The 27,105-nt window shown below is 41.7% G+C and overlaps 1 protein-coding gene and 1 pseudogene across 2 annotated transcripts in view; both read right to left on the bottom strand.

The window, feature by feature from the left end:
* LRRC3B (leucine rich repeat containing 3B) overlaps window positions 1-27,105 on the bottom strand; it is an 80,651-nt gene that overhangs the window by 18,496 nt on the left and 35,050 nt on the right. The gene's annotated exons all lie outside the window — the stretch shown is intronic.
* LOC118633669 lies at window positions 8,393-8,489 on the bottom strand (annotated as a pseudogene).

Genomic DNA, 27,105 nt, shown 5'->3' with positions numbered 1-27,105 from the left:
GTAAAGTATTTATGGGGAGCAAGTGGCAGAGGGAGACCGAATCTGTACTAAGTGGATTTTTCACTTTAAATTTGCCTGTACATCATCAACCCCAAGGGATAGAGAGCACCCGAGAGTTTACGAGGTCTCCCTGTGCTCAGCTTCTGGGAACTCCCTGGAGGGGAGGTGACCTTGGCAGGGCTGCAGACACGGAGCTCTCTCCTCCTGCACACTCAGATGGCTCTCATCCCGTGACGGGGAAACCATGGCCTTGGCCACATGAACCACTGATTCTTCTGCTATCCAGGTAGTAGATTCTTGTCTCTTTGGGGGACCCAGGGACATCTGTTCCAATCAACCAGTATTATGCAGAGCAGAGGCTGTCCTTGGTCTTCTACAGCCAGAACAAGGAAGAGTGACGGAAAAGGGTACTCCAGGCAGTAATTACGGAGCTGAGATGGAAATGGTCATTATTCTCTCTGGTCCTGGCAAGCATTCCCTGACGAGGCTGGACTTTTTCCCGGCACAAAGCAGCAGCAGTCCCCTTCTTGCTGTGGACCTTTATCTGAAGCGTGTGCCGTTTTCTGCAGAGAAGCATGCCCTTATCCGCTGACCAGAGCAGGACAGATGCCTGGTGTCTGGCTATGAACGTATTTTTAAAGGTCCATCCCTTTTCTATTAATCTATCCCTGTAAACCTTTCATGATCTGTCTCCCCAGGTGCACCTGGGGCACCTGAGCCTTATGAGATGGGCAGCATGGAAGCTTCCATGAGGTGTCTTCATAGATGGGCATGGAGACAAGAGATCTGAATACTTCAGCAGTGAAGATCTGAGTCCAACCAGTGGAGATGGGAGGTAAGGGTGAGAAGAAACTGTAGTGGTTAATAGAGGCAGGAAATAATGCATATTCGTTTTGAGAGACCAGCTTTAATGGCAGGAATGATCATGTATCCCATGGATCTTCCCCTTATACATTCACTTCAAGAAGATGAGACCACCACAGTCCCGAAAGAATTGCTTCCAGAACTTAAAGAAGTGGATTTGAACAAAGCAAAAGGTGGACTTACAAGTTGTGTCTCTTACATAACCCTTCGGAATGGACTGATCTATTTCCCTCGATGCCAAGAGTTCTGCTGGCTGACAGACTGGGTTTGGGCTCTGGTTAAACATTGAATTAAAATGCATGATCTCTCTGGACGCTATAACATATAACATTCATAAAATTGGCTATAGCAGATGCTATTTGGTTGCGCTCAGCTAAAGAGAGTTGCTTCTCTCAAAATCTTATATGTATTTTGGGTAGCCTACATCTGATGAAATATGGTTACAAATATGTGTCAACAAAAGGACAGACACCTTTCCAGAGGCCACCCGTGGAATGTCTCCTCGTGTGGTGGCACTGTCCCATGGCCGCGTGAGATAAAGCTGTGGGAGATGAAGGAGCCAGGGCTCATTCCTGAGTATTCAAACTATGGATTAGCTCAACCCCTGGATTCTCTTCCCCTTCCAACTGCCTCCTGGGTCCTGGGTCATTTTCGCTGCTTGCGATCCCCAGCACCAGAGGGAAGGCGGAGGAAATGAAGGGAGATGACATTCAAATGAATCCATTGTGCCACTTGTTAGCAGCTCAGCTCAAAAGTACACAAAGGGGAGGCGGCTGCAGCTCTTTGTGGGTTTCAGTGCTTCATGCTATTCTTGTCCCCCCTGCTGCCAAGCAATATCGAGTGGGCTGCATGGAAATCATCTGTGGAATGAAGGAAGAGAGGAGCGGGGAGCTTCCTCCAACAGTAGCATCTTCAAAGAAAGGGAGAGGGAATTGTCTGCTCAGTGGCAGCATGCCACACAGATTAGTCCAAATTTTATTAAACAAACTCATGTTTGGAAGCATCTTATCCCCTCAGAACTAGAGGAACAGGGATGCTGAGACCACATTCAGAGCAATTATAATGCAGAGGATGCACAGATTGTCATAGCAGCACAAGGAACATGAGAAAGTATTCTTAAAAGATTATGCCAAGGACAGCAAAAGCAGAAACAAACACTGGCCGTCTCAAAACCTTATAGAATAATGAAAAGAAAGAAAAATACATTAAGGCGTTTACATGTATCACCAACACAGACAATAGGGTGGGGAGAAGATGGGACTCTCGGGCAGAAGAAAATGTCTTCTCTCTGAGCTTACAACATAGGAAGGGGTTGGACTATGGTTACCAATGTCCTGCCGTGCTCTGTGGTGGACACTGAGCTGTGCCATCCACATGCCCCAGCAATGAAGGGCAGACCCCAGCTGCTGGGAAGCTGGTGGCAGAGAACTTTTAGCTGTCAGACCCTTTAAGGGTTGTCTCCATGGCACAGAGCTACTTTGTCGTCCAGCCAAATGACTGACCACATCCAACGACTGACCATTGTAGCAAGACAAAAGCCCATCGTGGCCTAATTTGGGTCAGCTCTGAAGGGCCAATCTAGATCCAGGGCTGCCTGTGTGGCTGGCTGAGGCTACCACTGGGTCTGCATCACAGTTCAATTTCTCCCTCTCTCTAATCCGCCCCATCCCATCCCATCCACTAAGGTTGATCTCAGGGGTAGTTCTTCATAATTCTTGCAGGTGGAATCCCATCTCCAGAGTCTCTCCTTTAGAAGCTCAACGTGCAGTAGTCACTACTTCTTCCTCCTCTTGCCCAGGATGTATAGCTCATCACTTTTTCCGAGCTGAAGATTTGTACTTGTGCGTGCTGTTGTTATACACAGGGAGAGAAGCTATGAAACACATCAGAGAAGAAATGCAAGTTGCAGGGGGGAGGAGGGAATGTAGGAGAGCAAAAGGCTCTCAGTGAGCCAATGGAAATAGAATGAAGAGTTTTGGCTTCCAATTTAACGTTAAAAGAAACAGCGATGAAGTAACCATAAGGAACACGGAGCACTGGAAAGTTACAATGACAGCAGTCAAGAAATGTTTGTGGCACCCACGCCAGGTCCAAGCATCGGGAAGAAAACAGTGAAGGGGACAGTGTAGTGTTTACCTGGGAAAGGTAAGGGGCACAATCTATGTGGATCCTCTACCATAGCTGAATCCATTAATGGACAAGTAACCTTTTCCTGGCTAAGCCTACGAACATGGTATTTTCTACTGGGGGAAACTGCTTGCAGTACATTCTCAGAGAATGTCTGCCACCAGATAAAGATATCAATAGCAAGGGAGACTGGACTAAAGTATTGATTGATCTGGACATACTCCCCCACTGAATGTCATTAGACACAGCCTTTAGACCCTACGTCTGAGAGCAGTAAAACAGAAAACAGTTCAATCAATGGAGACTCATGAAACCAAGAGCTTTCTGAATTTTCTTATAGGAATTCTGCATCAATCAAACTGCCTAAGAAATTGAAGATAGAATAATATGCAGCTATCTTTATTATTTAAAAAAAATTTTTTTTTATCCTCACCTGAGGACATTTTTCCATTTTTTGTTCAGATAGAGTGGGAGGGAGAGAGAGAAACATCGACGTGAAAGGGACACATTGAGTGGCTGCCACCTGCACAACCCAACCAGGGCCGGGGACAAACTGCAACCAAGATACACGCCCTTAGCGGGAACCAAACCCAGGTCTCTCTGGACCGCAGGCTGATGTTCTATATGCTGAGCCAAACTGGCCAGGGCATATGCAACTATCTTTAAAAACAAGTTGAACACACACTCCTGTACACATGCATACATATACACACCTACATAAAGTCTACCCCATCCTAATATTTAAAAAAAAAGCCAGTTGAAGAACAACATGCATGGTAATATATTTCCATCTGAATCAGCAAATATGTATATGGCACCAAGAACGACACCTGATAGTTTCACAATTACTAACTCATTTAACACACATAACCACCTTTTGAGAAACTTACAAATATAGTCCCCATTTTCCAGCTGAAGAATTGAATGAAGCACAGGGAAATCAGTGAATTTGCCCAAGGTCACAGAGTCAGCAAGTGGTTAAGCCAGGATGGGAAGTGATCTCTCTCTCTCTCTCTCTCTCTCTCTCTCTCTCTCTCTCTCTCTCTCTCATCAGCACATTGAAGCTGGCTCTTGCAAAGAGAAAGTACAAAAACATCACCTAACATCTGGATGATGTCTTAGGGTTTACCATGTGTTTACAGAGGTGCGGCTGTCAACCAGTGCTTCACAAAGTTTTGGTGCTCCTTCTGCAAAGTAGCAGGATTGCCTTTCTCCACCCTCTTGGTAGTTAGGTGTGACCATGTGAGCACTTTGGCCAATGAATTCTGAGTATAACCTAGGTGACTTTAAAGGGCTCCCTGCATCCTACCTCCTTCCACTTTCCTGGATCAATGAATAGCTGGGAAAAGCAGATACCCTCACTGACTCAAGCTGAACATATAGTGCAAATGAGAAATAAACTTTTGTCTTTTTAAGCCACTGAAATGGGGCTTATTTATTTATTTATTTATTTATTTATTTATTTTGTTCAGGTAGAGTGAGAGTGGGAGGGAGAGAGAGAGAGAGAAACATCGATGCGAAAGGGACACATCGAGTGGTTGCCACCCGCACAACCAACCAGGGCCGGGGACAAACTGCAACCAAGGTACATGCCCTTAGCAGGAACCGAACCCGGGTCTCTCTGGACCGCAGGTCGACGCTCTAACCACTGAGCCAAACCGGCCAGGGCGGGGCTTATTTATTACTGCAGCATCACCAAGCCCTTCCTCACCATTATAGTTGATTAACCTCCTTCCACAGATAAAGAAACGAAGATTCAGAGAAGTTTAATGACTTGCCCATGGTCATACACCAGTAAGATGGAAAGCACTTTGACAAGCAGAACTGAGGGCCAAAATCATTTCAGAAAAAAAAAAAAGAACAATTCGCCCTGGCCGGTTTGGCTCAGTGATTAGAGCATCGGCCCATGGACCAAGGAGTCTCGAATTCAATCCCAGTCAAGGGCATGTACCACAGTTGTGGTTCATCCGCAGCTCTGGTTGAGGTCATGTGGAAGGCAACCAATTGATGTGTCTCTCTCACGTTGATGTTTCTCTCTCTCCCTCCCCCCTTCTCATTTTATCTGAATATAAATGGAAAAATATCCTTGGGTGAGGATTAAAAAAAAAGAACAACTCAACTCGAGCAATGTCAAGATGTCAAGAAGGAAAAAAGAAATATTTCAGCAAGTATAAGTATCCAGTGTGTGTAGGAATGTTAAAGTGCTGCCAAGGGTAGAACCTGCGCGTTGGATACCATATGAAGAAGGGGTTCACTGGGAATTCATTCGATGTGTTTATAGAAAGTTAGCAAGAGAACTGGACGTTGTCAGAGGAGAGACAGAGAAGTGTAAGCACAGATGCAGCGAGTGCCATGGCCGAGGCCAAGACTTCAAGGTTTTCCTACCAACCTGCTCAGCCCCTGACACTACCTGGTCCTTTTACTGCCACACAGACTGAGACTCAGACTTGATTTCATGGGGACCCGCTGATCTGACCAGTCCCCTGCAATCTGCTTTCACCTTTGGTCCTTTGGCCACCATCCTAAAATGTAAATAAAGCCTTCCCAGAGACGGTGAGAACTTTCCCAACTTTATTTTTAAAGAGAGGGAGAGAGAAAAGTAAAGATTCCAAGGGAACGTTCATCCAGCTGTGATCCTGACTAAATAACCAACAAGCCATTTAAACCGGCTGATCCGGCAGCAGAAACGAGACAGATCCCCAGCAGACAGCACAGAAGGGAACACGCCTGTGGACTAAGGATCAGCCAATGGCCGGCGTCACCACGCCTGACACTCAGAAGAGCCCAAAGAGCTGGGCCAAGATTTGCCTGGCAAACTGCTGGAAAGTGAGAATAGAGGTTTACTCACAGAAATTCTGTTGCAGGTAATGCAGGAAAAGTGAGCGTCCCAGCTCTGCATAAATTAGCAGAGGAATATAAGTGGAAATCAATCGGGTGAGGCTGCTCCTGCAGCCTGAAGCGCTGAGGCCTATGGGGCTGCTGAGTGCGGGGCCCTGTCCAGTATTTTAGGAGTGGATTCTGGGTTTCGCTGCTTCAGCAGGGAAGGAGCCTTAGTCACCGATGGGTCCACATAGCCACAGCCCTTCCACGTGGGACCTTTGAAAATGGCTATGCTTTCATTCCTGATCTGCACCCCATGCCCGTGGTGGGGTTCTGCCAGGAGTCTCTCTGCCCCTTGGGGATCCAACTCTCTGCACATCCCTGCCAACCCCGTCTTTGTTTCTCTAGACCAGTGGTTCTCAACCTTCCTAATGCCGCGACCTTTTAATACAGTTCCTCATGTTGTGGGATCCCCAACCATAAAATTATTTCCGTTGCTACTTCATAACTGTAATTTTGCTACTGTTATGTCTTAGGCGACCCCTGTGAAAGGGCTGTCTGACCCCCCAAAAGGTTGTGACCCACAGGATGAGAACCGCTCGCTGCTCTGAACCTTGTGAGAGCTTATGCTTGGTCTAAACTGACGGGGTCCCCAGAACTGTGATGCTGCAACTGCGCACATCTGGCTTTGCCAATGTGTGGGATTCCAGCTGCTGCTGCACTTACCCAGCAGATGAGATGACCGGTGTTAATGCTGTCCCACATCAAGCCAGTGTTTACCATGCCCTTAAGGTGCGATCTGACCGGGCTCCTTCCCAGATGGAGCGAGGGAAGAGGGAAGGAAGTCCTACAGACTCATTCATTTCCCTTCCCCACATCCTGACCTTCCTTAACCTCTTTCCCTTTCCAAAAGGTATGGCTAATGTGTCAGCATGCCTTGGGACTAAGCACAGTTAGAATATAAAAGATCTCAAAATCAAATTGCTTGGGTTTAAATGGTACATAAAAAAAAAATAAATAAAGACATTGTTTTTGTGCGTCATTTTTAATACATGCTGCAGAATGCCTGTGTAGAGAAATGCAGGGTGTAAATTAGGAAATCTCAGACCTTGCATTGTTTTGGGTAAACACAATGGAAAAGTGAAATATAAAACGCAGAGCTAATTGATGTGGAAGAAAGAAAAACAGCAATCTTTTGACGCTAACATTCTGTGGCTGAACACCACCTGCAATACACAATGGGAAGCAAAGAACCAGCCCACTGGGGTAATAACACCCCCGTGTGAGAACCCTAACATTGAGGCTTCTCATGGAGATCCAGTGCGACTTTCACGTGAACAGTGCCACCACCAAAGAGAACGTTTGATTTTTCTCCAGGCTCGGGACTGTCTGGTGGCATCTGGCCAGGAAACATATTTTTCCATCTCAGTGACAGGACTTCCTGGGGGAGAAATAAATAGCTCTTCCCACCAGGAACAAAAGCAAAAGGCAATGTAGTTATGCAGCAAACCAGGTGACTAGCCAGCAGCCAAAGAAGTTCTCTCCTGCAGGTGTGTATGCAGAGGCTGAGGTAGGTGGGGAGCAAAACAGAAAGAGGAAGTGAACTTGAGAATTTAGAAAGGAAAGTTGGCAATAATGGGACACAGACTACGTGTTCGAGGAGGGCTGAACCCTAGGTGATGCAGAACACAAACAAAACCAGCATGAAATATACAGGCCGGACAGAGAGGAGGAGCCGGCTGCAAGCTGAGGCCTCCTCCTGAGTGAGAAGAATGGGGGTTAACCGTACCACTTGGCTCTGGTGTAAAATGCATCTGGGTAGCTGCTGAGTCTGGTAAACACTGTGCATACTGATTTATTAAGTGAATTGTCTTGTTTCCATTTCAATTCCAGAGCCTTTGGCTGTTTCAGAAATCCTTCTGTTCACCCCAGGCTCAGCAGCCATCCCAATTCCAGAGAGCGACGGACATTAAGGATAATACAGTGATAACCGTGATTACTCTAATTGCAGTGGATGACATTTACGTGGTCCTTAGTTTGGACTCTATGTTTCGAACACACCATCTCAGAGCTACCTGGAAAGGTGGGCCACTATCGTTCACTTTTACAGATGAGGAAACCAAGGCTCAGAGAAGTTTGCTTGAGTCTATTGCAGACCCAGAGAGGCCGGCTGCAGAGCCTGAGCTCATAACTACTATGGAACAGTATCTCTTGCTGTGCCAAAGTAATGAGTTTGTGTCTATTCTTCCCTATTAGACTATGAAGAAGAAAGTTTCGTGTGCTACAAATAGGTTCTCATAAATACATTTCCTTTAGTCTTGGTTTTCAATTCCATTTCCCTGTTATAACTACACATTCAACATTATACTTTTTTTAACCATAAAATCTACCCCTATAGTTTTTATGTTTGTTAACACAATTTAGTACAGTCCCAAAGGATGGACATTAGGTTATCTCTGACTACAAGAACTTACACGTGCTCAAAAGAACAATAAAAAAGACAAGCAAATGTCAATGGTATTAATGCTCTGTATTAACCACCTCACTTTTTAACCTTTTCCCACTTCTCTCTAACTCCCTCAAAAGCTATCTTTTTAAAAGCCTAATCCAGACCACATTATTTAAACTGATAAGAACAGATACTACACTTGATCTTAGCCAAAAGGCCAAGAAGCGGTAGACCACATTATTTAAATTGTCTTGTGTAGTATGTGACAAAAATATGTGTTTGAAAAAAATCAAAAGGCTAGGTTTTCTCTCTTGGTCCAATGTTGCCTTTGGGTTGTAGCTTTCAAAGGAAAAATCCTACGATCAGTAATAAAGTAAGAAAGATAAAGCCATATTTCTAAATTAGGATACTCCTCTGAAATATTTGGAACTCTGTGTTTTAAGATATGCCAAAACAGGTGCCCCCTTCTGGGATGGACCAAACATTGATTCTTTTGATGACAATAAAACAAAAGGTCTTGGAGACCTAGAAGGAGGAGCCAGCTACAGAGTTTTCTCTGCCAAATGCACCACCCAGACAGTTTTTACAAGGGCTTTTGGGCATTTTGTCTGAGCCCACAAAAGGTCAACCTGGGCTGCTGCTACCGAGCAGGAACTGCATGACTGTGACTTGTGGTGAGGCTTCAGGAAGCCAAAGAGGTGCCTACGTGTGGCATTTCTGGGCCGCCCTTTCAACAAATGGATAAGATGTAAAATCATATGCTCAGACCCATCGGGAAGTTAACAATCTCTGGCAGTGGCATTGGATCTTATGCAGAAGAAATGCCATCAAAACTTACTTTTAATTTTATTTGTTAAATAAAGATATCGTCAATTCTTAGGCAGATTCATGAGACATATTTCAAAAGTGCCACTTAACAGGATTCTCAAACACAGAAAGTTCAAACAGAGCATTTATGCATGCAATTCTTCTCTGTGAGCGAGTCTTTTTAGTGGGAAAGTTCTTGAGACCTCGGGACAATAAGCATTTTTATTGATGTCTTTGGAATAACATAAGAAGGAACACTTTTCACATAATAAGAACCAGGAGATTCACATTCCTGTGAACAATGTCCTGAGATCTCCCAGCAATGTCAGTTAATCCTGTAGGTGCCTGTTTCAATGAAAAGAAAATAGACATTCGACGCTAGAATCTGTAGATTATCCACTATGCAACTTTCAGCAAATTACTTTAATCTCTCTGTGCCTCAGTTTCCTTATCTGCAAAATGGGGACAACAATGGTCCCTACCTGAAGATTTACTTACCTGCTTCCACAGTCATTGTACTCATTCTCCGTTGGACTCTTAGGTAGAGTAGTAAGGACCTGTGATCCAAGTCCGCAGGTGAACTGGAAATGAATCTCACATGGGCCTGGAAACTTGACATTCTTGCAAAGGTGGTACTCAGAACTTCTCTCTCATAGAGTAAAATAATAATAATAACTTGCAGTGAAATGGATCCTCAGGTAGCTATTTTCCGCTTCCTGACGAGCGTAACATGGATGTTACCTATATCACCCTAGTAATACATCCTTGTAGTTCTGAAAGAATGAATTTTCATGCTGGATCATGACAGGTAGATGATAAACTGGTGTCTGGTTTCTAAATCACAGTCCTCCTTCATAAAGCCTGCCCCTGGGCTAGGCCTGGCTTCCCTCCCAGGTCTCTGGTTAGGAAGCGGTGGTGGGACAGCAAAGGTCAGAGGTGTCAAGTAAGGGACACTGGATAAGGACGCCAGGGATGCTTTTGTGTCTCCTCAGTTTGGGGCTGGAGAAAAGAATAAACCTTCAGGAGAAAAGAAGGAGCTGCTGGAGGGGAAGAATATGATGAGTGAAACAACCACAGTGCATCCCACTCTAGAACTAGTCCCCATGAAATGCAACATTCAACTCAGCAAATCATAATGGCATCCATTCACTGAACAACTATTTACTGGGGGCCTCTATGTGCCAGGCACCAAGGAAAGAGCTGTGGATGCAGACATAAATACAACAGTGTAATCCCTTCCTTCACAAGACCACGGACTCCACACAAGCAAGACGGGCACCACCTCCATATTTGACAAATGGTTCCCATGTCTGAATCTTGTGGACCACAAGGCATCATGGGTGGGAAGAAAGAGCTCAAGGCTGACAGACTTGCAGGCCAGTGTGATCCTGGGCAGGTGACCTCAGTGCTCTAAGATTCTGTAAACGTACTTACAAAATGAAAGCAAGACCATAAGGTTTCCCATGTATCTTCTTCAGTCTTCACCTGCTAATTACAAATAAAACACAGAGAAGATACTTTCTTGTTCTGGCAAGAAAATCTTCAGGACAATCAACAGAGAATGCTCAACACTAAAGCTACAGCGGGGGTCTTTCTTCACTATCAGCAGAAACACAGTGCAAAGGATAAGTAAGTATAAATTGACACCCAAATGCATTAAAGAACTATCCAGATATAAAGCTCTTATATTATTCTGGCTCTTCAGCAAAGATGAGACACATGAAAATTGAAATTATGTAATTTTGAGAGAGGAGGAGGACCAAGGACAAGCGTTTTTTTCTTCTTCTTTCTTTTCTTTCCTCTTGAAATACAAAACAACACCTGGGAAAACAAGGTTTATTTTTTAAAATAAAAATAGTCCCAGAAATGTAAATCTCAGAATTCTAAGTAGCCCGGTTTTCGTTATTTTTTAATTTCCTTGACATTCAGTAACTTTCTTAAAAATCAAAAATAGCACGGAATTAGATACTCAGGAGAACGAATTCAGGGCTGTTTTTCTTAGATGCTTTGGGGTGAGAAGCTGATTCACACCTGGACCTTTGTTTTTCACCCATCACGACTCCATCTCGCCTGAGACCCAAAGGTACAGACAGGGAGGGAGTGGGGTCACGGGGGCTGCCACCCCACCCCATGCCAGAGGTTGGAACCACTGGAATATTCTCTTCTGTTTACACTGTAGGCTGGGAATGGGTGTGGTACAGGCCAGAGGTCGCTAGCAGGTACTTGTATCCACCCAACCTTCCTCCACTGCCCCCTTTCCTGAGCCTGCCACTCAAAACCTGCCCAAACAGCAGAGAAAACCTTGAGAGAAGTGAACTCACTGTACTGTGGTCAACTCTGGTGCCATATTTTCCTCCTTATCTACATATGTCACAACACCCGCTTCAGCATCATTGGGTTTTCATCTCACACAAAGTATGTCGACAGCACAATACTCCAGTTACTGCTTGAAATAAAAACTTTAGCATAAAAGAAATGGATGACAGCATAAGCTCAGCTCTGATGCTGCATATTTTGGTTTTTATAAGAACAGGTATGAATTCTAGAAAAAAATAAAAGCAATCTATGAGTATGTTGGTTTTTCCTAATTTGACATCTGGGCAGAAAAGATTATTCACTACAGTAATGGCCCTTCGTTTGGACTATTCAAGAGCGATCTCTAAGATAGATCTCACGTGACGGTGTTTACATTCGTTGAGGCTAGAACTGAAATTCCAGTGCTCTGCAGCGGGGTGAGGAGAGTAAAACGTTTGAACAGTGAGCCTAGCCTGCCACCCAGCTTCCTCACCACACGGGCAGCCCTTTCTCCGTCATGTGTACAATCACTTTGGTGAAGTGATAAAAATATTGTTACTTTCCAGAAAGTGGTCCCTAGAAAAGGTATGCTATGAAGTTGTTTCTAAATAAAGTAGTCCAAGAAAGACTTGGATATATTCTATTACAAATCTATTATTTGTAATAGAAACATATATTCTATTTCAACAACATAAAAAGGGGAAAGATCAAGTATGTTCAATGCACAACTTCTAGTGTAGCTACCATAATCTGAACAATAGATTTGGGGCTCAAGTTACAGTCTCTGATGGACGCTGGATAATACATTGAGATTTTATGTCTATACCTTTAGGCTGACCTGGTCAGAGGTTGGGGGCAGAGACGTGTATGAGCTCCTGGTCCAGGAGGAAGTGGATGGTAGGACTAATACTCTTTATCAAAAGGTGGGTGGTCTTCCTTAAGTAAACACCTAGGTAAAGGGTCTTCTTTTTTTTAACTGTACAATTACCTTGAAATTATGGAGAGATATTTCCATATACCTGCATAATAACTAACTCTTATAAAACAAGTTAAGAACTCACCTAGTGACTGAGGAATGAAAACAATGAGTAAGCAGACTGGTGACAGTGCATGGCCTGGGGCAACCAATTTGTCACCATCTCCCTCCCCCCAAAAGTACTGGCTCTGATCTCTAGAATATTGCATAATATTCCTTAATATCTTCTGCATGCCCTTTGAAAAATAAAGGTTATTCTCTCCTAAATGTATTTTGTCTTGTGAACAACCTTACTCAATTTTAAATTTAGGAGTTGCATTTAAAAAGACAGACATTCCCTTAGGAGATTATCTATCTATCTATCTATCTATCTATCTATCTATCTATCTATCCATCCATCCATCCATCATTTATCTATCCATCCATCATCTATCTATCCATTCATACATTGTATTTTGTATACATATATATATATATTTGAATAGTATATACTCAAATAGAAACACATGTATGTATATATTAGATATTTTATATTCAGTATTTTTTCTGTAAATTAAAACATACACAGAATAACACAGTTGTTTAACCAGATAGCAGGTGGTGGTGGTGGTGGTTGTTGTTGTTGTTTTTGGTGGGACAAACATCTTGGTTACTAGACAACAATTCATTTCAATAACTTCATTGGGTTTTCAATTTTCTAGCAAGAAAACAGATCTTGTGTTAAAAATCCACAACACTGTAACCCTTGGCCTTTCTGCCGGGGAAGGATGTGAAGCTTGAGTTGGCAAATGTTTGGGAGAAAAACATCTAGGACACACACTTGAAGGGCCAGAATGTGGTCCTGGTTAAAGTAATTTACTTCCCACCCCTGAGCCTCAATTTCCCTGTCTGCAAAGGGGGGCTGGTGTTAATACTCTAAATACAGAAATTATTTTGTAAGATACATGAGGGGAGGACTCGGCCCACCCCTCCCCGTGCTGAGCACGCTGTGATGAACTTGGCATAGTCTACAACGAAGGTACAGTAAATACAAGCATTGAAATATCAGAATTCTCTGGCCATTTCTGTCTATGTATTAATACAGACATTAATGGTCATTGAGCTTCTATTATGTTTCAAATATCACAATGAACTCTTTATATGGATTATTGCTTTTCTTTCCCCTAACCTAATGAGGTAGTAACCGTGATTATCTCTATTTTATGCTTGGAGAAACTGAGACAGAGTGATCAAACATCTTGCTGGAGGTCACATAGTTAGCTGGTAGGACTGGGAAATCCTACAGAATTCATAATCTCCTTCCAAAAAAAAAGCTAGACTGAAAATAAGTGACTTTCGCCTTCAGCTTCTTATAAAAGCAATGATTCCTGATATTTTTATAGCATTGGTGGTATTTCATGAGCTTCCCAACCAAAAAACCTGGAAATATCATTAGCTCCATTTTAGAGATTAAAAAACACAAAGCTCAGAAAGAAGAAACAATTTGCCCTAAAATATAAGTTGCAGAGTAAACAGGAATTTAAGGCTTCAGAGTAAAAGTACAATGAGCAACCTCCTGTGTCACCCATGGTGACCTTCACATAAGCAGTGAGAAAGGAGGGAGGGGACAGGACTTGAAATCAAATCCCTTTACTTATTTTGGGAGCTAAGCTACTAACACGTCTGTCCCTATTCCAGGAAACGGGTTCACGTCTCTCATTTCTGAAAGGCAAAGGGATGAAAGGAGTTGTCTTTGGAACTGGGCATCTCCCATGAAATGTACATCCCTTCCTAATCCATCCTTGCTTCTCTTGTGATGAAAGTAACTGATTAATTAGCAGCACACACCGGATAGAAATGAACGGACGGGACAAAGGAGGAAAATGATTAGAATGAGGTGATAAACTGTTAACAAACCCAATCAGGTGCAGAAAGGGAAGGAATATTAATTCAAATAACTACAAAAAAGAAAGCTAAGCAGTGTTTATGAAAAGGAAGTGGCTTTTTTTAAGCTCAGGGAAATGTGACTAAGGTTGGAATATAATGGAGGGGTGGGGAGGATGTTATCTTTCATGTAGGGGCAGGGACTGTTACTCCAAGTAACAGAATCGAACACAAACAAAGTAAAATAAAATAATTGCCTGGGAAAGGGTACCTGTTAGCACATCCTGCTTATAGAAAACACCAAGGAATCATCTTCCACCAGCAGCCATATGACTTTAAGTACGATTAAACTTCAGGAAAAGAAAAGTAACGAAGTGCGCAATAGCTTTTTTTTTTAGGATGGCAATAAGAAACCTCTTTCATTTTCCAAGTTATTGGTTTGCTCTCTTCAAATAAGACTAATTTAACTAAGAGAAGACATCTAAAAGAATAAAAAACAAGCAATTAGTAAAAGTTGGGGTTCAGCTCCATGACTCCTGGAGTCATAATGGGGTAAAGAGGTACTAATCACCATCTCCTTATTTTATAGGTACTGGCACATTTAGACAATATTTTTGCTCAATAATAAAATCTTTCATTTTCTGGATCTAGTTAAGACAGCTCAGGTTGGTTAATTCAACTATGGGAAAGGGATCACCCAACTATGGAGCCTTAGTGAAAGAAAATAAATAGAAAGGCAAAGGCGGAGGTTCTGGAAGCAGGTGGCCACGTGGCTGCAGTAGGACACGACACGTGGAAGCAGCCATGACTCCGCAAGTCCCTCAACCCCTCATCACATTTTTCTTTCCACTTTCACAAGCTCACAGACCTCTGGGGAACACCAGTGCATTGAACCTACCATAAAATAGTTGAGCTTATTTAATATTCACTGACTGAAAAAAAAAAAATTAATGGTAGCAAGGGACTCTAAATTCAGTAGTACTTTGGAATAAATTTGCATTTATTAATCTCAATCAATAGCATCTTTGTACGGTTACCCCAGGGTTGAACGTGTGTGTGTGTGTGTGTGTCACATTAAATTGTTCAATCTACAATGTTTGATAAATGGATGGCTTTGAGGACTTTTATAAGTAATCTATGGCTCCCCAGGAATCTTCAGCTGCTGGATGAGAACTACTAAACCCTTTCCTTCTACTAAAGACTCCACAGTACAAAAATAGGTTTTTAAAAGGCATTCCAGCATGTTATCTTGCAAAAATTTACAGTCTCTATGCATTGAAAAAGAGCCAGAGTATTATACACTGAAATGGTAACAGTATTCATTGCTGGCTTAGAATTGTTTAGGGAGGTTCATTTGCTTTTCTGTATTTTCCAACTTTTCAACAATAAGTATTTGTCCTTTTCCCAGTACAAACAAATGAGCAAAATGCTAAACAAGAAAACTTAACCAAAGGTCTCCATGCCCCTTCATCAGGAAGACCCTAGCAGTCCTCAGTAAACTTACAAACCCAGATTCTTGGAAAATGTCCCTACTAGCTGCTCCCACAACCTCCTGGGGACCCATTCCTGCAAAGTGATGTAGGAAAGTAAGGAAATCAACTGTGTATCCTACTACCGCAACATATTCTACAAAAAACAAAGTCTCCGGCAAGAACAACTACATTTTCATCACAAAAGTAACCCTGTCACGCTCCTGCCTAAGTCTTTCCATGGCGCCCCCACTGACCTGTAGGGTAAGGCCATGCCTCTAAACTTTCTCATCCTGCCCCACGAACCTCCCTAGTCTCAAGCCTAACCTCTCTGCTTAGCAACCAACTCTGGATCTGTCATGGCCCTCAGAGCCATCTCGCTCTCTACTTCCTGAAAGAGTCCAGTGGTTTCCCAGAGTGCATCTTCTGGAACAAGGGCTCTCCAGCTCTTGTCACAGGGCTCACTCACGTGGGGCGAAGACAGCTTTCCTATTTCATGCATTCCCAAGATAAGTCACAAAGAAAGCAAATCCATTTTTTTAAAAAGATTTACCTGCAATCCAGAGATGCCTCTATCATCTAGTTCTTTGAAAAATATAAGTCCAAAACTATTTATTTTAAAAAATTAACGACAGGTCCAAAACAATATTGAGTCCAAACACTCTTGGTAACGCACTGAAAATTGTTAGTCACCCAATTCTCTGTGTCTGTATATGCAGGTGGGGTTGTACAACAGCACCAAGTATGGTAGTGACCACGATGTATCTCCCAGTTTCCTGTCCATTTTTGCTTGGCACATGACCACCTAAAATAAAAATCATATACCCCAGTTTTCTTTGTAGTTGGGAGTATCCATTTGACTAAGTTTTGGTTAAGGAGATATAAAGAGCAAGTGCTGTGTTGTGCTGTTCTCCCAGAAAATCTTATCAGTGAGAAGGCACACCCATCCTTGCTCCATCCTTTTGCATGGAAGGTAGATGTGATGAATGATAATGGAGTTTTACCAGCCCTCTGGACCAGAAGGATGGGGGCAGCTCTAGAAAGGACATATCAGTGAGTTGGAAAAAATTAGGTTCCTGGATGCATAATTTCTATAACTCTCATTCCAGTTCTAGATTGACTACACTGGATTGTTTTCAGGTGAAAAAAAGAATAAATCTTTAAGTCTTGGGATTTGCAGAACAATTTTTTTATAAGATCTCTATACTTGTAGTCAAAACTAATCTTAAAGGATATATGAACCTTTGTATGACAACCAGGCATTTTAGCAGATACAGAATTAGAACCCTTAATAAAACAAATAATGCACTAAATTTACTTGGTGAATATTATGCATTAGTGATGCTTAGCAACTCATTTAGAAAGTTCACATCCTCATCAAATTTCCCAGGGACTGAAAGACCATGGGATTGGGTATACTTGTCTAAATTTCTTTTTACTAACAGTGAAAATAAATCACAGAGGGGGAGTTCCCAGAAGTCAAAGAGCCAGGCATCACTAGAAAACAGTTCAAATTAATTCTTAATTTTAATGTTGTTGCTGGCAAAAATTATTAGTGATACTTCTCTTTTTCAGTCTAAATCCTTATCTTTGAAAAAAAGTTATAGTTTATATATATCTAACATGTAAAAATAGCAATTTCCATCTAAAAAAATACCTAACCAATATTCTTCAAAACTGTCAAGGTCATGAAAAACAAGGATTAAGAAATTGTCATAGACCAGAGGAGAGAACGGAGCATGACCAGTCATGGTGATGTGGGTCCTAGATTGGACATTGGCAAAAAAAAAAAAAAAAAGAGGCACTATTGTGGGGAAAATGGTGGCATCCAATAAAGCCTGAAGTTTGGTTGATAGTGATGTACCAATACTGGAGTTTTAATTGTGACAAGTGAATCTAATATAAGGTGTGAACAGTCAGGGAAAATGGGCAAGGGTACACAGAAACTCTCTGTTCTATCTCTACAACTTTTGTGTACATCAACCTCATTCTAAATTTTAAATTTTCATTTGCAAATAGCATTATCTATTGATAAGTGGTTGAGAGGACTGACTGAGATAATAGGTAGAAAGCCAGGGGCTTGTAGTAGGGGTCCAATAAATGGTAACACCTTTTCTTCTAAGTAAACTCTTACATTCCACCAAGCCTGTTGTTATCAGGTATATTCTTTGACAGGTATATTCTGTCTTGGTATGGCTGAAATTTTTTTTGGCTTATTACAAATCTTCATAAACTTGAAGATATTTTCCTGCTCTTTTCTTCTCTACCATCAGTTATCTATTTGCTGTTAGCTTTTCCTCATAGTTACTCTTCATTCTTCCTCAGTCTTTTCTCTCTGCAGCCTAAGTTCTGCACATAAGACTAGATTTAGGATCTGAGTCATACTAAGTGTCCTTACAAAGGCATCCCATAGTAGACTTCTTAAGGACAATATTCCTCTTTTCTCTGTGGTTCTCCTTCCTTCTCTCCTTCCCCGGATTTCACACAGAGTAGGTTCTCAGTATGTTTCTGTTAAATTGATTTTAATTAATGAACATGGACTACAGTGGAAGAATTGTTTCATGATTCTTGAATGATTTATTACCTTTGCAAACGTTTCCAGCATGATGTCATATTTAATTACAACACTAAACTTTTATCTCTCTCATATTTATTTCAAAGCACCAAGTGTGACAGGTTTTCCAGTACATAAGTTACTCTTGTGAACATGAGATGCCTCTGGGCGTTCCATGAACTCTGTCAAACAACCGGGAAGAAGACAGTAAAGGAAACCCTCTTTTAGTAAAATAAAAACATACCTAAGGTTTATCAGAATTCCTACAATTGCCAAAAGATGCCTCACTTATTTCCAAAGAGCACCCTTTTTTTTTTTTATTCTAGTTTCTTTCTTGCTCATTTAGCTAATTTCAGTGTTTGGTTATGAATTTCTTATATCATATATATTTTATCATCTGTTGCCTCAACTTTATTTTCTGTAGTTATCAGTAATAAATTCTACTCTTTTCTGATAGATTACAACACTTTGAGGTTTGTTTTGATAAATTATGATAAAAGGGAACACATAGAGTCAAGAGGGAAGAAAACACATCAATAAGACAAGACAGTGCTGCCTCTAGAAAATATTATTTTTAGCAGAACTGAATGAGGAACACGAGAAGAGAACCGAAGATGATAATTAGAAGAAATAGTTTAGTGCATGTGATTTTTTTCATCACACTAAAGTGAAGTTTTGATGTAGGGTTTAAATACTCAGGTAAATCAGTCCTCCAAATCCCAGTGGGCCTTGGATGAGAAGTGGGGCAGGAAGTACTCTGCTCTGGGCAACTCAGATCCTCTTGGGCATTAGTCAGAACCAATCCCTGGTGTGCTTTCACTATGTACAATCTGCACTCATGCCTTCATTGCAGAATACCCTCAGGGTGCTGTAACCCATTTTGCTTAATCCAGTACTTCTTAAAATATGATCCACAGACCAGAAGATTCAGCATCACATGGGGACTTGTTGGAAATGCAAAATCTTGGGCCCTACCCCAGATCTACTGAATCAGCAACTCCAGAGGTAGGGTTCAACTACATGCATTTTAACAAGCCCTCGACTTGATCCTAACACATGCTCAATTTTAGCCTCACTGACCGCAATTGGAAAGCCAAGTGACTGGGTGTTCATAATTTGGAGAAGAGGCAACCCTTAGCCAATGCCAAAAAATGTGGGAATATCAACACCCCAGCTGCCTTACCCCTGGTGGGAACAAATCAGAGGTGGAACCCAAACTGTCTCCATAACTGACCTGTAGAACTGAACCAAAATGACCCTTGGTGGTACTCTCTTGATGCACAAACTTGCTTGGCCTCCTTCCCTTCACTTCCATTCCCGTACCAATTTTATTAGGACCGCATCCTAATAAATCACTTAATATGAATCTCCAGCTCAGAATCTGCTTCTGGGGGACTAACCAAACCAAAAATACCTCTCCTACTGAAAATGTCAACATCACTGGTTGCAGCCTGGTGGCATGGCATTGCGTTATCCATTGTTACTAGACTCCAGGCACTATATATACCAGAGGCGGGCATAACAAGTTAAACAAGACTCTCTCTGTCCTCAGAAAACTCAGGGTTAGTGGTGATAGTGGTGGGGACCAGATACATGAATGGATATTATCAATATAACAATATTGACATTCTCAAGAGTGCTAAGGAAATATTTTCCCCCCAAAATTTCTGAAGGAGGCAATAGGCCAACCTAATGCTGAAGTGTGAACAAGAATTAGTGAGTGAGGGTATGGAAAGTGAAGACAATATTGCAGCCAAAACTGTGAACAAAAACATGGAAATGAGCAACAGAGAAAAGCCATGCATTTTTTTAAAATCCTCACCAGAGGACATTTTTATATTTATCTTCAGACAGAGTGGGGGTGGGGGGTGGGCGGGAGAAACATCAACGTGAGAAAGACATATCAATTGGTTGCCATCCACACAACCCCAACCGGGTGTCTGGGGACAAACCAGGTGTCCTTGGCTGAAATCAAACCCGGGACTCTGTGGTCCACAGGCCAATGCTCTAACCGCTGAGCCAAATTGGCCAGGGCAAAACTATGCGTCTTTTGTGCTTATATGGTGTCAAGTTGAAATTGAAGATAGGCAGATGATGAACTTGAAAAAAAGGGAAAATTCTAAAGCACAGGAAGAGTTCTATACCCTGCTAAGCAGTGCGGGCATTATTATGTGGATGATGGGTATCACTGGTGAGTTGTAAGCATGAGAGTAACACATTCAGAAGTATATAGAAAGATCCTTCTGGCTGAATTAAGAGGGGCAATTCTATCAGTGGAGACCAAGTCAAAGACTATAGTGACCGTGTGAGAATGGCATAACAAGAGCCTAAACTAGAGAAGGATAGGGAACCCAAGAGATATTTAGGATGTGAAATTGGAAAGACTTTGACTGAACAAATGTAGTACTAAATGACAGAGAGGAGCCAGGCCAGGACATATGCAGGCTTTTTGGCTTGAATGATAAGATTAACCCAGAGTCATAATCATTTCCATTTTGCTAGTTTAGAGAGAGGACTAAAACAGTCATGCTAAGCATTGCTCCCTTACCTTAGGAAAGCGAGATACAACTAATATTCTAAATCAATAGTCAATAGAAAATTTTGTTGGGGCTGAAAAACACAAGGCAGCTTTGATTAGCTCTGATACGGAATTGTCACTGATACAAAGGGGCTAGAGTTGCCAGAATACAGTGGAAATGGGAATAATTTAAGGGTTAAATTGGGACCCCCTAAAAGGGACACAGTGGCAGAAACTATTAATCAGTATTAATGCGTTTCAGTATTTCAACGTCTGGTATGCTGGTACCCTGCACATTAGATGAATATCAGTCCTAGCAAACAAGAATGTTTTTCTTCTATTAAATTTTCCAAATCTCTGAATGTGGGGTATGGAAGGAATCTAAGGACAGTAATAAATTACATTAAATTAAATCAACAAAAATACCAGGCACAATCAATAAGCCCTTTCAGTTAAACACAATTTATGCATGATGACTTTTAATGAAGGGCTTATGAAAATGTTCAGTATTTCTTAACAAAATCATAAGTCTGGAGAAAATTAGACATAGAGACATGCACAAGTTTACTAAAAGAACAAACAGTAAAAAGAAGATGTGTGTGTGTGTGTGTGTGTGTGTGTGTGTGTGTGTTACATGGGGAAGACAAAAACATAATCAATGTGAGCTGTCAACATGTCAAACTGCAAAATGAATCCCACAAATTACTATTTGGACAGAAGCAAAGACAACACCTAACTCTGGTACATAAATATTCCCATGAAATGTGCCCCGTTCTCGAGGGCAGAACATGGTTTATTAATAAGTACAGAACTTCATCTATTAATCAGGCAGAACTATATATTAATCAGTGCTAATGCATTTCAGTATTTCAACAGCGGGTCTGTTAGTACCAGGCATATCAGAAGAATTTCAGTCCTAGCAAGCAAAAATGTCTTCCTTGTCTTCAACTCTCCTGACCAAGCCCAAAGATCCTGCAAAGAGGGAAAAGCCTGTGGAAATGGCTTGGAAGAGGTTTTTTACTGGAAGCTTTGTACCTGAAGAGGCCTAAAGTGCAACCCAATCTAGTTCCACCTCTTGCCCCTCATGCACTGGGGGCAAAAGTGACAGAATGGCAGAGCCAGCACAGGGACCCAGCTCCCCTTCTGCCCAAGGGTTCAGTTTCTTGATTCTTAGAAAGATCCCCCTGATAACGCAGATGCACATACTCACATTTCTCTTTTCCCTCTGTTTCACTTGATTTCAACCCCTAGGTATCCAAAGGAAACAGAAGCAGGAAAGACCAGTTTCAGACTTCACACAAATAACAGAAATGTCAATGTCTCATAATCTCAGAAAAGGCTGTCTGCTGGAGAAGCTGGCTGGGTTGGTAAGAATAAGAGGCAGTGGTCAGACTCAAGAGATATCCCAACCACCAAAGGAGTAGTCCTGAGAAATTTATAGTTACAGACCCAATAAAGTAGAGCATAATGACACACACACACACACACACACACACACACACACACACACCTGTATCTACCTATCAATTTATCTATCATTAATCTAAAGCCATGCACAGAAACCAATCTGCATGAACAATGTCATAGCTAGAGCGGAGTTGAGCTAGGCAATAGATAGATTTCAGAAGAGGGGCTGGGGTTGCCAGGGTATAATGGAAAGTGAGTAACTTAGGGGCTAAATGGCAGCCTCTTAAGGGAACATAGTGGCCAAAACTATTTATTATTCAGAACTAATGCACTTCAATATTTCAACAACTGGCCTGCTAGCACCATGCATGTCTGATGAATATCAATCCTAGAAAACAAGAATGTTTTTCTTGTATTAAATTCTCCAAATCCCAGAATGTAGAGCCCCAGTAGGCCATGAAAGAGAGTCTAAGGACAGTAATTAATTAAATTGACCAAAATGATCTAGAAAACTAAAAATGATAGATAGGGCAGACTAGCATTTATAGCTAGACGAAATGACTCAATTATATAACTCAAGAGAAGGCTAAAAGAGGACTCAAAAAAGATCTGAAATTCACATTTCTTTAATGGTGAGGGTAATATGACCAGTTTTCTGGAACTGATAAGTAAATGCTGGGGTGTTATGTTAAAGACAACAGCACTGCTCAGAAGAGCCTCAGCATCCTCAGATAATTATTGGAAGTTTTAGAGGCTCACAGAGACCAGAACCTACAATGTGGACAGGACAGTCATCAGGGCAAATTATCTGAGCAGGTTGAAGACATTATCTCCATTCCAGATCTATCAGCACCTTCCTGACCTTCTAGCCTTTGCAAGTCACAGAAATGTCAGAGTTGACCAACTTTGGACTTTGGTCTTGAGCTGGAGGGATCTAAGAAAATTATAAAATGAAGTTAAGAAATTGATGGCAGCTACATCAACCACAGCTAAAAAAAAAAAAAAATGATGACATAATTGTTTGTGTTCTTTTATTAAATCATCTTTAAAGTGTTACCTATTTGCATGCATAAAATTCATTCCCTCTTTGTTCTGTTTTAATGTGCTAATTTATTTAAGAGAGCTGATAACATTTACTCTGAAAGACTTGTAATCTTTTACCTAAAAGGAAACACATTCTGATCTGGCTAAATGAAATGAAATAGAATAAAATTCTGGTTTAAAATTCACCTGCTTTACTATCATGGCTTTCTGAAAAAGAGAAAAGAAGATCAGTCTCTAATTATAACTTTTTATTTGCATAACCAGGAGGCACATCTAGACACATCCAGGAACTAGAGTCATTGAAATCTCAGCCCAAGTAACATAAACAAAACCCCTGTAAGTTCTTCCTCCCTATATATAGTTCCCTATTCTCAAGTCCCTTGAATTCCTGGGCTGAGCACAGATGTAGTAATACAATGATGAGGGGAGCCTTGCATTATCTTCCACTAAAATTCCGAGGAAGAAGAGTGTAAACAGCTGGAACATCAAGGTTCTCAGAAAAGTGAGGGCTTCTGCAGAATGAGAAATCCGCTGGGAGGAGACAAGGAAAATCATGGGTAAATCTGAGCGTAAAATTCTATGGTGAAATTGACTTTATGATGAAACACCTTTCCAAATGAAGAACAAAATGCAAGAGGTGTTGGAGAATCATTTCATTTCAGATGGGCTAACAACAATGAGAAGAATCTACAAGGAATAATATTTCACAACATGAGAATCAATGAAATCAGATGGTGGGTCTTCCATTGGTTTTTAGCCTCAACAGAACATTCTGTTTTCAGAAAACCTAAAGAAAGCAAATCCAAAATGATTTTTATTTTTTGTTTAAGTGTCCAGGCAAAACAAGATCTTCCTGAGGAAGCAGCAAAAATACAGAAATACAAACTAAAGAAACATAAGTTGGCTATTTACACAATATTACTTATAACATCCCAATGATAACCAAATGTTTTCATCCAATCCTAGATTCTGTCTGCACAGTTGTATATAATCTATAAAATTTCACATGCATTATCTCATTTCCACACTTCCCAACAATTTCGAGAGGTTGCCAGAGTGTCATTAGGCCCATTTCATAGATGATGGAATTGAGACAGAGAGACTAGAGGACTTATTAAAAGACAAATGCAAATTGTGGAATCCAGACTTGAACTCCGATGTCCTTGTGAATCAGGAAAAGCCTGGTAAGAGAGTGCTCTCAGCAGCCAGTCTGCCCAGAGTTAATATTTGCAAAGTGTTTAGCACCTCGTAAGCACCATCGATGTGGCTGTTATTATTAACATACATACAAATATTTGGTTCCACCTCCCTTTTTAAACATAAAAATATATATTTGTGACATTATGTTTCCAATATGTATACATATATATATACTAAAACTCTCAACATGCTGAGCGAGCGAAATCATTATCAAGTTAGCATCTGACACCAACCTGGAGCCTTAATTGTCTGTGGATCCTGATACACCCTTGCTCTTACAGCTAACCACCCCTTCTGTCAGGTAATTGATTATAGTCATGCCCATCCCATTGCTCAGATGGAATGAGATCTGTTATCTTCCTGTTTATTGTCACCATAGATGCAGACTGACAGCTGTCCAAGGGGAAGGGGGAGGGGGACTGGATGAAAGAACATATATGCATAACCCATAGACACGACAACAGTGTGGTGAAGGCCAGAGAGAAGGTGGGGAAGTGACAGGGAACAGGGAGGCAAAGGGAGGTATGATGAGGTCATCTCTAATAGCATAAACGATAAAATAAAGTAAAAAAAAAATAAAAGAACTGGAGCTGTCCAAATTATGCAAACGCACAATGACCTAGAGGAGGCACTTTGTAAAATACTGTAGACTGAAAAAACATAAAAGATCCCACTTCCCTCCTGATTGCAAATGTTCTTCTGTTTCCACATTCTGTATAAAGAATGAGGCCTTGGGGAGAATGGGCCCTGCCTCATCCACTCTTTCCTTCTTCTGGAAGTGTGATAGCTGGACCAGGACCTGCAGGACATGGAGAGCTTGTGTGAACTACCAGCTCCCAACACCCACTTCAGACCTACTGCACCAGCACTTGCATTTCAAAAAGATCCCAGACTCCTATACTCAAAAGATTGAGAAGCACAGAGCTACCTCTCTGCAGGAGGTTTATTTGCAATTTCTCTTTTATCAGAAGGGCCATTTAAAGAACAACACTCTGCTAGTTGTTCGGTGGCTGGGTAAAGTCAAGATGAGCTGAAATTTGAAAGTCAGAACTATTGTACACTCCAGCAACTATTCTAGAACTAAAGGCAGCCAGTTTCTTCCTGATTTCCTCTTATGTCGCTTGTTGTTTATTTAGTAAAGCTTGAAACAGCAGATGCGACCTCACCTGCCACAACCCAGAAAAATACAAGAATGAGTCATCCCACTCTACGGTTAGATGACCAGGCTGGCCTGTTGATTCATAGCTGCATGAGCCCAGAAATGAATGAAAAGCCAGGGCCAATAATCATCCCTCTGCAAAACGGGGCTCAGAAGCAACCTGGAAGGAAATAAGCATCTTGGCTGGAATGAAGAAGTCCCAAGACACTCCAACAAGTAGAACAAATAAACAACACAACAAAATGGGTAGAGGGGGAAGAAAATAACTTAGTGAGTCACTCTAACTCTGGAACTACTCAATGCACATAAGAAAGTCAGAGTCTGTTTAAATGACTAACACCATGGATTCAGAGAAGTGACTTAGCAGGTAAGGGAGTTGTAATGCCATCACTCAGGATAAGCCCTACCCTCAAACAGAGATGGGAGCTGCAAGAGCTCCAGGTATGTCCCAGAGGGTTAGTCACTAAACACGACTGTGCCAGCTCCCTGATCACTTTGTCTCTGGCAAGAAAGTCTGTTTTGAAATGGAATATAATTCAATAAGTATTAATCAGGCAGCAACTATATCCCTAGCATGGTGGGAATTGCAAACATGGAGGTGATTCAGGCTGTTCTCTAAGGACTTTGCAGTCGCTCAGGGTGTGCGTCAAGACGGAGCCTCTATTCCAGTTTCGCGAAACGATTCTCTTCATGCATAAATACTCTACTCAATTTGGGGAGGAGGGGAAGGTGAAGCTGGGAGTTGGGGTTTAGAAAGCACTCTCCGGGCAAAAGGCCCATCTGCAGGCCTAGTGACAATCAAAAAAACAAAAATTTTTTATATCTCTTGACATTTAATGGTTTTCAAATCCTTACTATAGACCTTTGATTTGTATACACTCTGGATCCCTACAAAGAAGATAAGGAAAGTGTTTTCCTCCTGACTTAACAGAAAAGGCTTTGCAGCTCAAAGAACTGAATGCATGAGTCACGCTTACATAGCCATGAAGGGGCCGAGAAAGGATTTGAGCTTGGATTCTCTATCCCAATCTAGGTATTTGTCGACTCTCCCACGCTAAGTCCTCCGTTGCTTGCCAAGAATATTCACATACCTTACTCCACTCTAACTTTGACTTTAAATTAGCCTGTACAGTAGAAAGCAGCAGGGGCCAGTGTTCTGATTTTCAGATGAGAAACTTGTGCAGTAGCTCTAGCAATGGGTCATCAGGACTGAACCCCAATCTTCGGATTCCCAGGCTGGGGAGCTTTCCTCTGCTTCCCCAATGTGAGTGTTCTCTACAATCCATTTGCTAATCTTATTAGATGCCTGGTTTGACTCTGTTTCCTCGCCTTCCTTGCAATTCGGTGCAGCCATGTGACTTGATTCTGGCCAGTGGCATGAGAGTGCCAGGGATGTACGCCTCTTCTAAGGCTCGGTCCCAAAAGTATCACATGCACTGTCCTCTAAGCCTCCTTCCCTTCTGGCTCACTGGAATGGAGACATGAGTGACACTCTTGGAAATCATGTATTGACACTGGCAGAGCCACAGTCGGCCTGGGTCTCTGAGTGACTG

Source organism: Molossus molossus, unplaced genomic scaffold (assembly GCF_014108415.1).
Source record: "Molossus molossus isolate mMolMol1 unplaced genomic scaffold, mMolMol1.p scaffold_m16_p_18, whole genome shotgun sequence".
Taxonomy (NCBI): Eukaryota; Metazoa; Chordata; class Mammalia; order Chiroptera; family Molossidae; genus Molossus; species Molossus molossus.
This window is presented reverse-complemented; position numbering and strand designations above follow the sequence as displayed.